We start from the raw sequence: 15,871 nt of genomic DNA, 5'->3' as shown, positions 1-15,871 counted from the left end.
AGAGTCAGAATGCAAATGACCATACACTATTATTATTATTGGAGGAGATTGGGAAACCATTTGGCTCAACCAAAGGCCTGACTTTGTCAAATTGGCTTCAGCTTTGACAAACAAAACAAGTGGCGTGTAAAGTTATGCTCTGGCGACGGTGTTGAGGATTGCTATTAGAATTGTCATTATTAGTAAAAGTATTTAGTTGTAGTCCTTTTGTGTGTGTGCATTTCATTAATACGTGAGTGGAAAGTACAGCACTTGGTGCACCTGCTACAAGGTTGGGCCTACAGTCCACTGACTAGCCCTACCAGGTACCATTCGACATGTGGGCACCCACACAGCCTAGAAGTCGACTGTTTATTATTTCTACTTAAGTAGATCCTGATTAGTGTGACTAATATCAACACCATTTGAAATCACTACATCATTGGCGTTTTTCGACCTCTTAATTCGATGCCGTGCTGAGCAGGTGCCAAATATTCCTGCCAGCCACAATGTTTACCAGAGCCTTCCAGGAATCAGTCCCGCCACACACTCCAGACTCCAGCCCACCTCATGGAATTCCAGAATTCCAGGGACGCTGCTCAAAAAACAGAACGCAATGCCCGGCCCCACCAAACCTTCTCTCCAAGCTCCCGGACAAAAGTGAATAGGCAGAGTTTCTGTCCTCCACCCTCCCTTCTCCTCTTCCTTATCCCTGTCTCCTCTCCTCCCCCTCCGTCTTTAATCAGGATCTGTAATACTTTGATCCCCTACAAAGAGGGCCCTCATCATCCGACCAGGGAGAGTGTGTGTGTGGGGGGGGGGGGGGGGGGGGGCTGGCGGGCCAAGATCCAGCCCAGGAACGTCTCCTCGTGTATGGGGAGCGGTGGTTTGGCAACCCCCTCGGAAATCTACTCTGGAGTCCCGGAGAGCTAGAGGACCGGATGACGTGGCGGAGGCACATACATGACCTGGATGAAGCCAGCGAATGATATGCGTTGTGGCCATGTTTATAGTCTAGTGTGCACTCTGCATTGCAGATGGCCCTTAGCATGAGGAGCTTCTATCCTTCATTTTGATATTAGCACTTTACCATGTGATAACGGTGTCATGAGAATGTTATTACATGACCTAAAATGAGTAATAACATTGGCAGCTGAGTTGAGGTGATACCATCATGTCTTGTCTGTGTGATCTGTTACGATAGTGTTGTGTATCATGACAGGTGATTGTCTCTACCATGGTGGTATGTTGTGACAACTGTTATGTCATTAAGGCGATGCATCAGTGCTTTGACAGTAGTGCTCATGTAGAAGGCAGGCTTACAAAGTATGTGTGAGGTCAGTGTCACCTCACCCGTTGTAAGACAGATCAAAAAGCCAGTTTCCAGTGTGTGAATGCACATGCTTATAGGACTTTTCACTCTAATGATCCGAACTGAGCTGGTTACGCATCCACCATTGTTGCTGGAACTGTGCAGAAAAGGACCATGTGAGAATTAGTTGTCTGAGTTTTGATTTGGTCGGCACGATAGTGTGAAAGGCTCTGTGTGTGTGTGTGTGTGTGTGTGTGTGTGTGTGTGTGTGTGTGTGTGTGTGTGTGTGTGTGTGTGTGTGTGTGTGTGTGTGTGTGTGTGTGTGTGTGTGTGTGTGTGTGTGTGTGTGTGTGTGTGTGTGTATCCCAGTGTTTTAGCCAGGTGGGGCTTGCTTACGTTGTACATAAACAGCCCAACAGAAAAGAGTCTTCAGCAGCTAAATCCCTCTCTTATCCTGTCAGTTGGCAGAGCAGCGGATAAGTGATGAGGTACTGGAAACTGGGCTTTGGGCACAGAGGAGTCCGTAGAGATGGCTGGATGAGATGACCAGGTAGGGAGCTCCAAACACTGGATCACTAACCATCCTCCATCTTCCCCCCATTCCTCTCTCTTTCTTGCACCATACTCTGCAGTGGAGGAGCCGATATAGCACTACAGGTGTGTTTATGTATGTGTCTGTTTGTGCGTGTGCACACGTGTGACATGTGTGTCCCATCCCATTCTGTCCCTGTCTCCCCAAAGCCATGTCTCCCCTTCATCCTTTGGAGTGCCAAACCTCCCCCTCTTCACCCCTCCCTCTCCCTTCCCCTCACTCCACCACAGGGAGATTTCCGCTGACTCTCCGAGCGGAGAAATTAAACTGGACAACAAAATGGGTTAAGAACACTAAAGTGGTTGTAAAGATGGCTGTAAAAAGGCAGTGGTGGAGGAATGCCAGGACAAGCCAGGCAGCCATGGGGGAAATAACCCACCGAACTGAAGTGACCTTCCAATTCAAGGCCCCTGCCTGGTAGCTTGGTGTGTGTGTGTGTCGGTCTTTGAAGTGGTTTTAATAGTGTGGTTTCTTTTAGACACCTGGTCCATCTGGTTACTCTCACACAATTTAATAAAAAAATTAGAGAAAGTTAAGAGAAAAACATAAAATGGTGGCGAACATATCCCATCCCCTGAATTCCACCCAGAGTGAGCACTAAAAGTGTTGGGACAGTGACAATTTGTTTGTTGTTTTTGCTCTGATACAATGACTCAGAGGTTGAAGTGCAGACTGTCAGCTTTAATTAGAGGGTATTTTCATCCATATTGGGTGAATCGTTTAGAAATTACAGCACTTTTTGTACATAGTAACCCCCCATTTTAGGGGAGAATGTCTTGTCATTTTGACACAATACATTATACATTATTAACCATTCATTTCTATTGGGCACAAAATTATCTGAAACACATCCAAAACAAACAGCAAATACATCCAACAAGATTAGGAAGGTGTTCCTAATGTTTTGTATACTCAGTGTACAGTACATACTCCACCTTTGGTGTTGTGCCTCACTGCAGTCTCTGTCAATGGTCAGAGCTGGACTTGTCTGTCCAGCCCATGTGATTTGAAACAGATTAAACAGAAGACGCTGATCCCGGTCACCTATATGGCCGAAACGTGATCTGGTCCCGGGCCCAGCCCCAAACTGTGACAGGTTCCTCAGGTTCCTCTCCATTAGCACAGGGGCCAACCCTGGGGTCAGCACAGTTCAGGCTACCACAGGAGCCCACGCAATCAGTCACTATTACCTTTTCTCCTGCCTCTCTCTCTGTTTAAACCAACTCCCTCTCTCCTTACATGCTTTCACCAGTTACGTCCATCACAGTGACTACTCATCTCGTACAGTGTTTGTTCTCCGATTCAGGATCACACTACTAAATGGTTAAGGAAGAATGCAGTCTAAATCATTAATGTGTGTGTCCTCCCCTGGTGGTAACTGGTTAAAATAATGAAATAAGCAACTAAAAGTATTCTACTAGAGATTATGTCAAACAGGGATATATACGTATTGATATAATATCATCCAAAAATAATAGAACGATATGTAACTGTATTGATTCCTGTATCGATTTCAACTAGGAACATTTTTGAGGTGCAGCTGGCCCATGGAATAATTACCGACCTGGGTTATCAGTTATCATTAAAAATGGTAAATATTTGCCTGCACTTTTTGGCAAAATATGTAGAATAGCAGGAAATTAGCTGTAAAACTGCAAATGTTTCTCTCTGCCACTGTCATGCCCTGATCTGTTTCACCTGTCCTTGTGCTTGTTTCCACCCCCCTCCAGGTGTTTCCCATCTTCCCTATTATCCCCTGTGTATTTATACCTGTGTTCTCTGTCTGTTTGTTGCCAGTTAGTCTTGTTTGTTCAAGCTAACCAGCGTTTACCTATCAGCTCCTATTGTTTTCTTTTCTCGTCCTCCTGGTTTTTGACCTTTGCCTGTCCTGACCATGTACCCGCCCACCTGACCTCTCTGCCTGACCCTGAGTCCACCTGCCATCCTGTACCTTTTCCTTACCCTGGATTTTCAACCCCTGCCTGCCTTGACTTGTCTTTGCCTGCCCCTGTTGCCACAATTAACATTGTTACTTTGAGAGTGCATCTGGGTCTCACCTTGATTCCTGAGAATACGAACTGGCCATGACTGACCCAGCAGACTTGGACCAGCTCCGCTACGCCATCTCCTCCCAAGGAGACACCATTGGTAGGCACGAGGAGTTTCTTCGCGGTATGATGGAGGGGTTCCAGTCCAAGGCCGAAGGTCACAACCAAGCATTGGACATTTTGCGGGAGCAAGTCCTTGGGTTGCCTTTTAGGCAGCCAACCACGACAGTAACAGCCAACCCTCTGTAACTCGGCTGGTAGCAGTGCCATCACCCCGGTTTCCCGGGAACCCCATTTACCTACCCCGGAGCGCTATGATAGAGATTCCAGAACCTGCCAGGCCTTTTTCTCCCAGTGCTCCCTCGTTTTCAAGATGCAGCCTTCTTTGTTCCCCTCAGACAGCTCGAAGATAGTGTATATTATTACGCTGATGTCCGGGAGGGCACTCGCCTGGGACATGGCGGTGTGGGAGCAACAATCTACCGTCTGCCTCAGTCTGGAGGTATTCGTGGCGGAGGTGAGAAAGGTGTTCAAGGCTCCAGTGTCCGGGAAAGAGGCTGCCCAGAAGTTACTCCAGCTTTGGCAGGACACCCTCAGTGTGGCAGACTATACGGTGGAGTTCCGCATGCTAGCAGTGGAGGGGTATCTGGAACCCGGAAGCACTGTTCGACACATTCCTGCATGGATTATCGGAGGAGGTAAAGGATGAGCTGGCAGCCTGAGAACTACTGATGGATCTCGACTCACTCATCGCTTTAACAATCCGGATCGATGGTCGGCTACGGGAACGTAGGAGGGAGAAGAGGTTTGATTGCGGTCCCAATTGCTCACTCAGGGATCCCACCTTGCAGCTGAAACTCTGGACGTCCCCGAAAGGATCCGTGCTTACCCGAGTCCCTCCAAGAGCCCCCGGAGACTGCCAATTCACCTCTTCCCGAGCCGATGCAGCTCGGCAGGGCTAGGCTGTCTCCAGGCGAACGCGTACGCTGACTTGAGACCTAGAGTTGTTTTTTATTGCGGTATTGCTGGTCATTTTGTGTCTACTTGTCCCTTCAAGAGAGCTAGCTCATTCATTGGAGTGAGTACACTGGTGGGTCTGAAAGATAATTGCTCTTCTCCCCTTACTCGCCCCCTCTCCATGCCACCCTGCTGTGGGGCGATCAGTCCAAGTCTCTCCAGGGACTCATCGACTCGGGGGCTGATGTGAGTCTCATGGACGTTACCCTGGTGTCCGAGCTGGACCCCCACTCAACCCCTCTCCATTCCCATGGTTGTTAGAGCACTGGACTGGCGCTCTATAGGCCGGGTCACCCACCAGACCACCCCCGTCAGCCTATGAGTGTCGGGGAACCACAGCGAGGCTATCCAATTGCTACTGGTTGAGTCTTCGCAGGTTCCCGTGGTATTGGGATTATTATGGCTCCAGCGACATAATCCCTCCATTGACTGGGCTACTGGTGCCATCGTGGGCTGGAGCCCATCCGGTCACACTCATTGCCTGAAGTCAGCTCTGCCTGCCCCGGGACGTCTTCCTGGGGGCTTGGTAATGGCCACAGACCTCTCTGCCAGCTCCGCAGATTACCAGGACCTACCGGGAGGGGTTCAGTAAGGCCTGGGCCACTTCACTTCTGCAGCACAGACCGGTATCCAAGAGGGTCAAGTCTGAGGCACTGGCAAGTCGCTATAGGGCCATGGCCACACCCCCGGATGCTGAGACCTGTCCCCCCCGCTCCAAGATCATTAGCCCATCTGCTGTTCATCCTCTGTTGCCCTGTACCTTCTGTATTTTCCCTACCTTTTCTGTGTCTTGAGTCAAAACCATGTCTGACTGCCCCTTGTCTTCTGTTTCTAGGCCCATCCCTCCCCCCGTGTCATTGATGGCCAGCCACCGTACACGTTGAGACGCTTCTTGAGAGTTCAACCACGGAGTACCTGGTTGACTGGGAGGGTTATTGCCCGGAGGAGAGGTGCTGGGTTCCCACTAAAGACATTGTGTACCCGGCCCTCATCACCGACTTTCACTGCCGGCACCCCAGTCAACCAGGTATCCGCCCAGGTGGAACGCCAGGTGGCGTCCCTAGAGGGGGGATACTGTCACGCCCTGATCTGTTTCACATGTGCTTGTCTCCACCCCCCTCCAGGTGTTTCCCATCTTCCCTATTATCCCCTGTGTATTTATACCTGTGTTCTCTGTCTGTTTGTTGCCGGTTCGTCTTGTTCGTTCAAGCTAACCAGCGTTTTCCTGTCAGCTCCTATCGTTTCCCAGCCTCTCTTTTCTCGTCCTCCTGGTTTTTGACTTTTGCCTGTTGACCATGTACCTGCCCGTCTGACCTCTCTGCCTGACTGCCGCCCTGTACCTTTTCTCCACCTCTGGATTACTGAACTCTGCCTGTCCCTGACCCTGAGTCCGCCTGCCATCCTGTACCTTTGCCTTACCCTGGATTTTAGACCCCTGCCTGCCTTGACCTGTCTTTGCCTGCCCCTGTTAACATTGTTACTTCGACAGTCTGCATATGCGTCTTATCTTGATTCATGATAGCCCCATAGCAAAATTAGTAGAATTGCATGAAATTAGTTAGAAAATTGCTAAATCTTCACTCCGCCCCATAGCGACGTGTAGAATTGCAGAAAAGGTGCTTTAAAACTGCAACATTTTCTCTACGCCTCATGGCAAAATGTGCAGAATTGTAGGAAATAAACTTTTCAACTTAATGTTCCGCTTTGCTGTCACGAGGGGGGCCGCTAAAATGTTTTGCTCGTAGACCTATGAGTCACTGTGGCCCCTCATGATGAGCTCCGTTTTTTTGTGGCCCCCACTCCCATCAAAGTTGTTCCCTCAAGATGTAAAGATATGTTATAATTCTTATATCATCATTCCAAGCGAGAATGAAACCATTGATATTCCGATCTTCAGTCCTTTCACAGTTCTGCACATAAAGTAAATCTACTAGATCTTGTATTTCCTACGATGCACTGACATCGTTCTTATTAGGAAAGATGAATAGCACCCTTTTGAGATTACATCTAGTGCAATAAAAATAGAGAAGAAGAAACACACCCAATGCTCCTTTTTGATTAATTAAATAATAGCCAGTTTATCTTGGCCTGAGCTTGCATTGTGTCATCATACCCTTAAAGGTACAATCTGCAATAACAATGTAGAATCTGCAATATGTGCAGAAGCTCAATGGTCAACTGGGAAAAACCTGCGAATGAATAGTTTGAATAGTTTGGAGTCAACTTTCAAAGGTTTGTCATTATAATAACAAAAGTCGGATGGCTTTAACATAGTAAATGTTACCTTTAAAAGCAATGGGAGACACTTCCTTACAGATCATCATTATAGCTATTGTTAAAGCAAACAATAACTTTGTCTAGTTTGGGAGGTGTGTGTGGTGTGGGGGTGTTGGATGTGTGTGTGTGTGTGTAACAGAATGCATGTGGTAATATTTTCCTTTTCCAAGGTTACTTCAGACTGCGGGAATTGCAGCATCAATGATGTGAGCCATTTTAAAATAACAATTTTAAAATTACAACTACTCTGAGGGGGTAAAAAATCCTCTCCTCCTTTCTTTCGCTCTCACCATTTTTTTGGGGGACTCATCGAGGATGAAGGTGGTGTTTCCTGTATAATTTGGGCTAACACAACAGGCATAAATTGAGGTAGGCTTGGCTCCTCAATGTGTGCCTTTAGAAGGTGTGTGTGGAGAGTTAATATGAAAAATAAGGCTTTAGAGCTGTGGGCTACTTCTGAAGTCTCTCGAACAGGAAGATTGAGGGAAAACAAGTGAAACCTTTTTTTTTGTGACATTTTATGACTGGCATATAATGGCATTATTGAATATGCATTTTTTACATGCATACATAGTGGAGAGAGGTTAAAACAATGGAATTTGGGTGAAACCTTCGAGTTTAATAATTTAGGGAGTGCAACCATGTTTGCTTCTCTTGCTGTGTGTTTAGTCTAGTGGTAAATGCCAACACCGGTAGAAATCACTTTTTTTCGAGCTGAAAGACAATGGCCAGATCTTACCCATGATGTTGCACCACGATTTAAGTAAATAAGTCATAGTTTTTGTAAAAGTATGATATATTTGGGTTTGAAGTGAAAAATACGAACAGTCCACTTCGTGCAATTCCTTGTGAATGTGGTGTCATTTCCTATGATATTACATTATTTTGTAACCTACTTTTAATTTCAGTGCTGAAAATGAAACTCACCAGAAAATGTGTACATTTTCACATATTTTGGAGCTAGTCTGTAAAAAAAAAATATATATATATATATATATGTATATATATATAAATATATATCTGACCATTTTATAAATGGTATAATTGTGTGAAACGATAGCATTTTTGCAAACCCGCTCCCCCCTTCACCCCCCAAGATGAATGGTTTTGACCACAAAAGTCTTGCTTTACTATGCGCTCCACTGCTTCGGTTGGTGTAACGTCAGCTAGAAACCACAAGTGACTATCCAGATATTGAAAAGGCACCTGCAAAAGAAAATTCAAGACACTTTATTTAATTTGTAGCATGCATTTCACATCCCCTGTGCAAACCATGAGCAGGGCTGACTTTGCTGTACCGCAGTCGAAGACTGTCAGCAGCCTACCTTTCAAATGTTGCACCGTGTCTATTACAATGTAAAAGAAACGCATATCAGCTATCTTTCAATAGCTTTCCATATTACCGGAGCTTCATCTTATTCTTTCTATTTCTATTTATAAAAATAGACGGTGAAGTCAAAGATAGGCCAGTGGTTTCCATTTGTGGGAAAATTATTCCTAAATCAATGCTTATAACAAATCCAACTCCAGAACCAGCTGGCTAATCTTTAATTTGCGCTGTTCTGTGAAGGGAGTAGTAGACAGCGTTGTACCAGATCTTCAGTTTCTTGGCAATTTCTCGCATGGAATAGCCTTAATTTCTCAGAACAAGAATAGACTGACGAGTTTCAGAAGACAGTTCTTTGTTTTGGTCATTTTGAGCCTGTAATCAAACCCACAAATGCTGATGCTCCAGATACTTAACTAATTTTAAGAAGGCCAGTTTTATTGCTTCTTTAATCAGGACAACAACTTTCAGCTGTGCAAACATAATTCAGCTGTGCAAACATAATTCCAAAAGGGGTTTCTATTAGCCTTTTTTCAATTAGCCTTTTAAAATGATAAGTTGGATTACAAACACAACGTGCCATTGGAACACAGGAGTGATGGTTGCTGATAATATCCACCTATGTAGATATTCCATTAAAAATCAGCCGTTTCCAGCTCCAATAATCATTTACAACATTAACAATGTCTACACTGTATTTCTGATACATTTTAAATGTTATTTTAATGGACAAAAAAATGGCTTTTCTTTAAAAAACAAGGACATTTCTAAGTGGCCCCAAACCTCACTTTGTCAGGAAATTACGTTGAATTAGTGGTGGCAACTCCCTCTGTGTGGGTCCTTTTAAACCGCCCCTGAGAGGAAGCATGAGGACACGCACAAAGACAGGTATGCGCTCGCAATCACACACACACACAAGCCGGTTTTCTGCTCACAGACTAAGAATCACTTTCAATGCAGAATCTCTGATATTGCCATTGTTCACTCATCCTAAAACAGGAAACAAGCATGGCTTCATCCGGTTATGGGAATGAACAACATGTCACATGACTTTTTCACATTTTAGTGACTTACAGTATTGGGTGCATACATTTTTGTACTCGTCCCACGCGGGAATCAAACCCACAACCCAAGCGCCATGCTCTACCAACTGATCTACACGGGACACCATCAATCCCTGTTCGATCCAAAAGTAGAAGAGCAATGTGTGTGTGAGAGAGTGCTGCAATAGTAGGTCCATCTTCCCACAGTCACTGTGACCTGGAGGCCCATCTCTTCTGTGCCTCTGGCCTGACGCACCATATAACTTATATAACAAATCCTTCCTCATTGTCCCATGGGGAGCAGTGTGTGTGTGCGCGTGTGTGCAGGACAAGTTACAAAAATGTCTCTATCGGGGCCCCGTCATAAATATGGGATCCTCATTGCCTGTAGGTCTCATGGTTAGGGTTTCCAATAAGTGGGATCTGTAATTTTCGGTGCTTGTCATCCTCCAGCTGTCCTCGTCCTTATCCATAGCCACCACGGCCACTCAGGCCTGCAATTAAAAAAAATACTGGAGGATGAGCTACGTTCAGGGACGAGGCCTTTTCTAATATGGAAGATGGTATTGACAGCGCCAACTGATGCTGGGAGGCAGGAGGACGGGTGAAAGAGAGAGCGAGACATAGAGAGGAACAGGGAGTGATAACCGCAGACCGAACTGTCATTGTGGGATTAGAGAGAAAATAGCCGGCGGAGTTTTCTGCAAAACCAGCAGCCCTGCCTGTTTTGTTGTAGGATAGAAGCGGACATTTTGGATTTTGTGGGCTGGCCATATTAGGTTCCAAGACGTGTCCTAACTCAAAGGGGAAAGCCCCGGCCCTTCTTTGACCTTCAGGGCTCGCAGAGGTTTGCTGCCTGCGGTGTGGGATGAAACGGAGTCGTCGACGGGTTCGCAGTGAGACGGTTGGTCTACGTGCTGGGTGTGCAGCCAGTCGTTACTTTGTCCCAGGGCTCCAGGACCCCTAAAAAGGAGTGCATTCTTCCGATTTAATGTCGTCTTTCTTAGTCTCATGGTGTCGCGGAGCCTCCTGACAGGTCTCTTTCACATCTCGTGAGACAGTCAATATTGGCACTCGTGTCTCAGTTTTCTCTGCTCCTATAGAGGTGCTCGAGATGTGTCCAGGTCTCTTTGCCTTAGCCACAGCACCGTGCTCCAACTCCATTGATTTATGAATATTGAAACACCACCTCCACAGTGACGACACCAGCGACACTGTTTGTGTATAGGCAGGGGACGACTGAAGAAGACCGCTCAGCATTGAGACTTTTACTCTCTCCCTGTGTTTATTTGACTGACCAGCGGCAGGCCTGGTTCTGTTTTTAGTTTGGAGTGTTTTTTTTTATGTCCCCCCCCAACTTCCTCCAAACACAGACTCACTTGTGTTTATTTGGACACTGGGGTTGACCTTTGGCCCTTCCAAATGGGTGGCTAAGCCTGCTTGTGGCTACTGTGAAGCCTAGGACCTAAAGGTGTCCGCATGCTTAAGGTCGGCTGGCGCCTAGGACCTTCACTTGAAAAATTAGAAAAAAGTGGCAGTTGTAGTTTTTCCATTTTGAGACGTCGTAGCAAGTATACACTTCCTCAATATAGTCAGAATTAATTGAGAATACCTCAAGAAATCTGTCATTAATTTAGCAGTTTTTGCCGAGGAGATCTTCGTCGTGCAATTTTACATCTAGGTTGTTTAGTGCAGCATTTCATAATAAACAAATTTGCATGAAAACGAGTTGCCTCCATTGAATGACAACAAAGACTTCATTGAAGAATCCCTACTGTTGACCAATCACCAATGAAGGGGTGTAGACTTTGGCTAATAACTTCAGCTTGCCTCAGCAAAAAATGTTGTGTCGGAACAGCTGAAAAAAAAAAAGTCTCAAAATGTAATCATAATATATGCGCAAACTCTTCCGAACTGTTTTGTCTGGGAAGCATGCAGAGGCCTTAAGCCTCTACTGCTACCGTACATGGCAGTACGGTCAAGGCAGCTTCTCTCTTCGGAATACTAAAAACTTACTGTACAGGTCTGAGGACCGTTCCAATAGCTTAGATTCATCCTTCCTTCTGACCTTAGTCACTGATCTGTAAGGGATTAGGTAAGTGAAAAAGAGATGATTGGCTTCTTGTTTCATTAATCCTTCCCTCCCGGATCTGGGATTAAGGGCGAAGGAAGGTATACCTTTATTCAAACATCAATGTTTAGTTCCGTTTGCAGAACAATTTTGTAAATACTCACAGGTTGTCGACTAGTTTTCATCTTTCGGTTGAAGTGTGGATTGGGATGAGAGCGCTGGGCCAGTAACCAAAAGGTCGCCGGCTCGAATCCCTGAGCTGACTTGGTGAAAGACCTGCTGATGTGCCCTTGCGCAAGGCACTTAACCCTAATTGCTCCAGGGTTGCCGTCAATAATGGCTGATCCCTGGCCGTGAGGGTGTCTTAGGGGAGAGTGGGATATGCAAAAAAACAATTGTATGATATACACTTGTACATGTGTGAAATATAACAAATGTTAGCAAGCATATAATTACTATAATTTACAAAAAGCTGACCGTAACATCAGAGCGGCTAAGACATGCTAAATGCCAAGCACTCAGCGACACAGATGCTTCATGCCTTTTATGAAAGGCACTTTGTGTTAACTCATTTAACGCATTCCGTTTCTGAAACAATGCATGGTCCTGAAGTTTGTCAGTATCTGGGTGTATGATTCATGTATGATTCAAGATGGGCATCGAGTTTGCATCATATCCTTTTCCCTTTTTAGTTCAACCACTCATCTGACCATAAGCCCCCAGTGGGGGAAAAAACAACAACAAGGCATCGTGGTTTTTCCAAAACGTTATACTTTATAGTGTAGATGTCAAAAGAGAAAATGTTAGAGCTAAGGTCCCGAGGGGGGGAAAAGTACTATTCTGTAACAATGGAGAGAACAAGAGTCAAAAGAAAACAATATAAAAACAGATGCATTTCGTAACAGATGCATTTTGTAAACCTATAACTGTTCTTTTTTTTACCACAGTGGTCACAGATATTACTGGCTGAAGTGGAATGGACAACCCTGACGACGATATAGACCATTCATCGGGTACAGAGCCCTTTGATATCTCCAGATGCCTCGGAAACAAAACGTCTCCCCGTCCCAACTTCAAATGATACAATGAGTTGGTCTCTCCTGTTGCCTCCGCAGTTTAGTTTCCCTAAAACGTTTTTTTTGTGTGTGTTTGTTGTTGTGCACAAATACGATAAAATCTATTGTCTGTATGTCACAAGCGCTAGATAAAGATGTTGTAAAATGTTAAAAGTCGTTCTGTTTGCTGTTGATATTTATTTTTTTTACGTGTAAAAAGCACATCTGTCAGACCGACATGGAGCGCCGTTCTTCCTCATCGTCAATTGTGGGAGAGGGAAAAAAAAGAGGTTGCAAAAAAACAAGTTCTCGTGTCATGCTGAGCTCCCGAATCCTGATGCTGTAGTAAAAACGTACTTCTGTCCATTCAGTGCTTTTTTTCCTTGTGCAGATAAGTTACAGGGACAGAGACAGGCATGCAGACACACAAACCATGCAGAGAAAGTTAGAGGTGGTGGAAGAGGAATGGTGCAGAAAAAAAAACTACAGACAATCCTCAGGCCTTTTTGTGAGAACAGAAGAAAAAAAAGAAGAAAAAAAAACACAGACGATAAAACAAATAAAAAAACAAAAACAAATGGAATGTCTGTAGAGCACGAGAATATTCAAATGACTATCTGGACACTATGATAACCAGATAGTATAAAGTCCCTTTGAGAAAGATTGCTTGAATACAAGTGACGAAACCACAACTACCAATTGCTCAGGCTGGTGCATTCTGGGAGAGCTCTGGATGATCGGTTACTATTGTGCCCCAATACAATAACAACCACCACAACTGTGACGCACACTTGACTATTAATTCATACTCCACCCCCTTGGCTGGGACTGGATCCATTGAGATGACCCTTGACCTCACTAGTCATCTGCTACAGCCGTCAGAGGGGAGCAGTTTGGGCTGGATGAGGTCAAAGGGTGAGGGGGGGACTTTTGATGGGTTAACTACGACTCCTGGGCTTATAGTGATTAATCATTATAGGGAAACCCTTGTGTAATTATCATGTCATTCCAAGACAGGCCCTTCGGAAACAGTGGCGTGTATTCGTGAATGCAAAGGGAAGCCAGGCTTCCCCCAAAATTGAAGAAAAATAACATATAAAATCATTTATCTTTCGTCTCTCTGTGTTTCATCATTTTCCTTCAATTCGCAAGAGGCTAAATGTATCTCACCGGAAAAAGCATCCAAGCGAGCGAAACAGTGCCGTTCTGTCTCTGTATGTGTAGGCCACCTATCCAATGCTGTCTGGTCAAAAATAGTATGATATTGTTGCTGCCCATTGCATTGAATTCAAGGGAAGCCAGTGAGCATATACCTTCCTTGATTTTTTTTTACACAATAACAGCCAATCAGCCTTGAGCTAAACTGAGTGAGCTCAACTGTGAATGGTCCTGGCATACCCCAAAAAAAGTGTTAAGGAAGTCAGTTTGGATTTTGCTTCACACTAATCACATCAAATAAAGCCAAATGTCATTGACAGAAAAAAACTTGAATTGTTGCATCTCGTTGTGTTGTTGTCCTCTGGTGGCTAGCTAGCTAGCTAAAATTGTCCCTTTCCTAAATGTGTCATGGACGGAGATAGGGATTTGGACTTGTGGTTTTACCTAATTATCCATACTGGCCAATGATTATAACGGCAATTCGGTTCTAACCATACATTGTGCCTCTGGCCTGAGAGGATGGAAGTTCAATATATAGCTAGATGTAGTTGGTGAATGTTAATTAGCTGGCTAATTGATGCCCATGAAAGGAAGTTAGGCTAGCGACAAAGCATTTTAGCCAGGCAGCCTAGGACAACCAAAACTAAAAACGTGTACTGTATGACAGAGTCATAAACCGTTTCGGCAAGAGAGGGGGATGGCATTGACGTTTCTCTACAAGTAGGGTGAGTCAACATATTTTTTCTACTTCATTGCACACGCACACACACACGCGCGCGCACACACACACACACACACAGAGAGAAATCAGTACTATGGACAGACACATCATATCTAGCTTACGTTGATTGGACTGAATGGTTTTTGGAATATTTTAGTTGTCACTTTATTAGACTAAGCAGAGGTGATTTGATGATTTTTAAATGTTGAAGTTGAAATGGTGCTAGAATAGTGGAGGCAGCTCCTGTTTTCTTTGCAACTTGGGTAACTCTCCGGTGTCCTAAATCAAGTTGTTTAGTAGTCCAAAAATGTCAGAAACATCAACTTGATTGACCATGCTGTAGGTCATGTTTGTCACAATACACTTGGTGGATAGATGTTCCACTGGATAGATGTTGCTCCCCGGTTTTGTGGTGAAACAAAGCTGTGGTTGAATTTATTCTGCCACTTTGTCTCCTTATTGTCTCGGCCATAGGCATATATATATATATATATATATATCACGGTGGCAAGGCCTATGAACTAACAGGTTATAGAGCAAACCATGCAATTATCACAACACATAAGTTGTAATATGGCATTTTGTTTACTGGTTTGGCTTCCCCGGTGATTTTATCCACGCACCGCTACTGCTTCTGAATTACACATCCTTAGATAGTACACAGAAGGTCTTGACAAAACACAGCTAGAGTGTTTGGTTGCAGGTCAGAAAGTGTTAGCGACGTAAGAGTGTGAAATTCCACTGTAACCCCATGTTTACATGGGTGGGTTGTCACAATGTCTTAAAGGAGAAGGAAATTAAATATAAGAGACAAGGGACTTGTCATTTCCCTAAGCCCTTGTTTGGGGACAGCCTTTCTACTCCTCTATGTAGTGTCAGGAAGTATTACTAGAGCCCAGGTCAGTGGTGTACACTGTAGAGAAACTGACACCAAATGGGATGCTACTGTACTGAACCCTCAGCCAATGGCAGCCAGGAATAATGAACAGTGCCCTCAGCGACACCAGGAAGGGCCAAACCAGACCAGGGAATGAAACATGAGCATATCACTTTGCAATTCAAATGTTCTTTTCCCAAAACAAGATTGCAATTTCTTATAATATACTTATAGATTTGTTGTCATATATAAATCTACCATGAACAGCCAGCATAGTAAATACACAATTGTTGGAATCATTATACAAAGTAGAAATATTTGCATACCCCATCCCACCCCTCACAACCCCAGAACCTTTCACCATGAAAAGGAACTGCACAAAGTGTAAGAGAGA

The sequence above is a fragment of the Oncorhynchus mykiss genome, chromosome 3, assembly GCF_057628025.1.
Source record: "Oncorhynchus mykiss isolate SJ-2025 chromosome 3, ASM5762802v1, whole genome shotgun sequence".
NCBI lineage: Eukaryota > Metazoa > Chordata > Actinopteri > Salmoniformes > Salmonidae > Oncorhynchus > Oncorhynchus mykiss.
The sequence above is the reverse complement of the archived record's forward strand: the minus strand, read 5'-3'. Positions refer to the sequence as shown.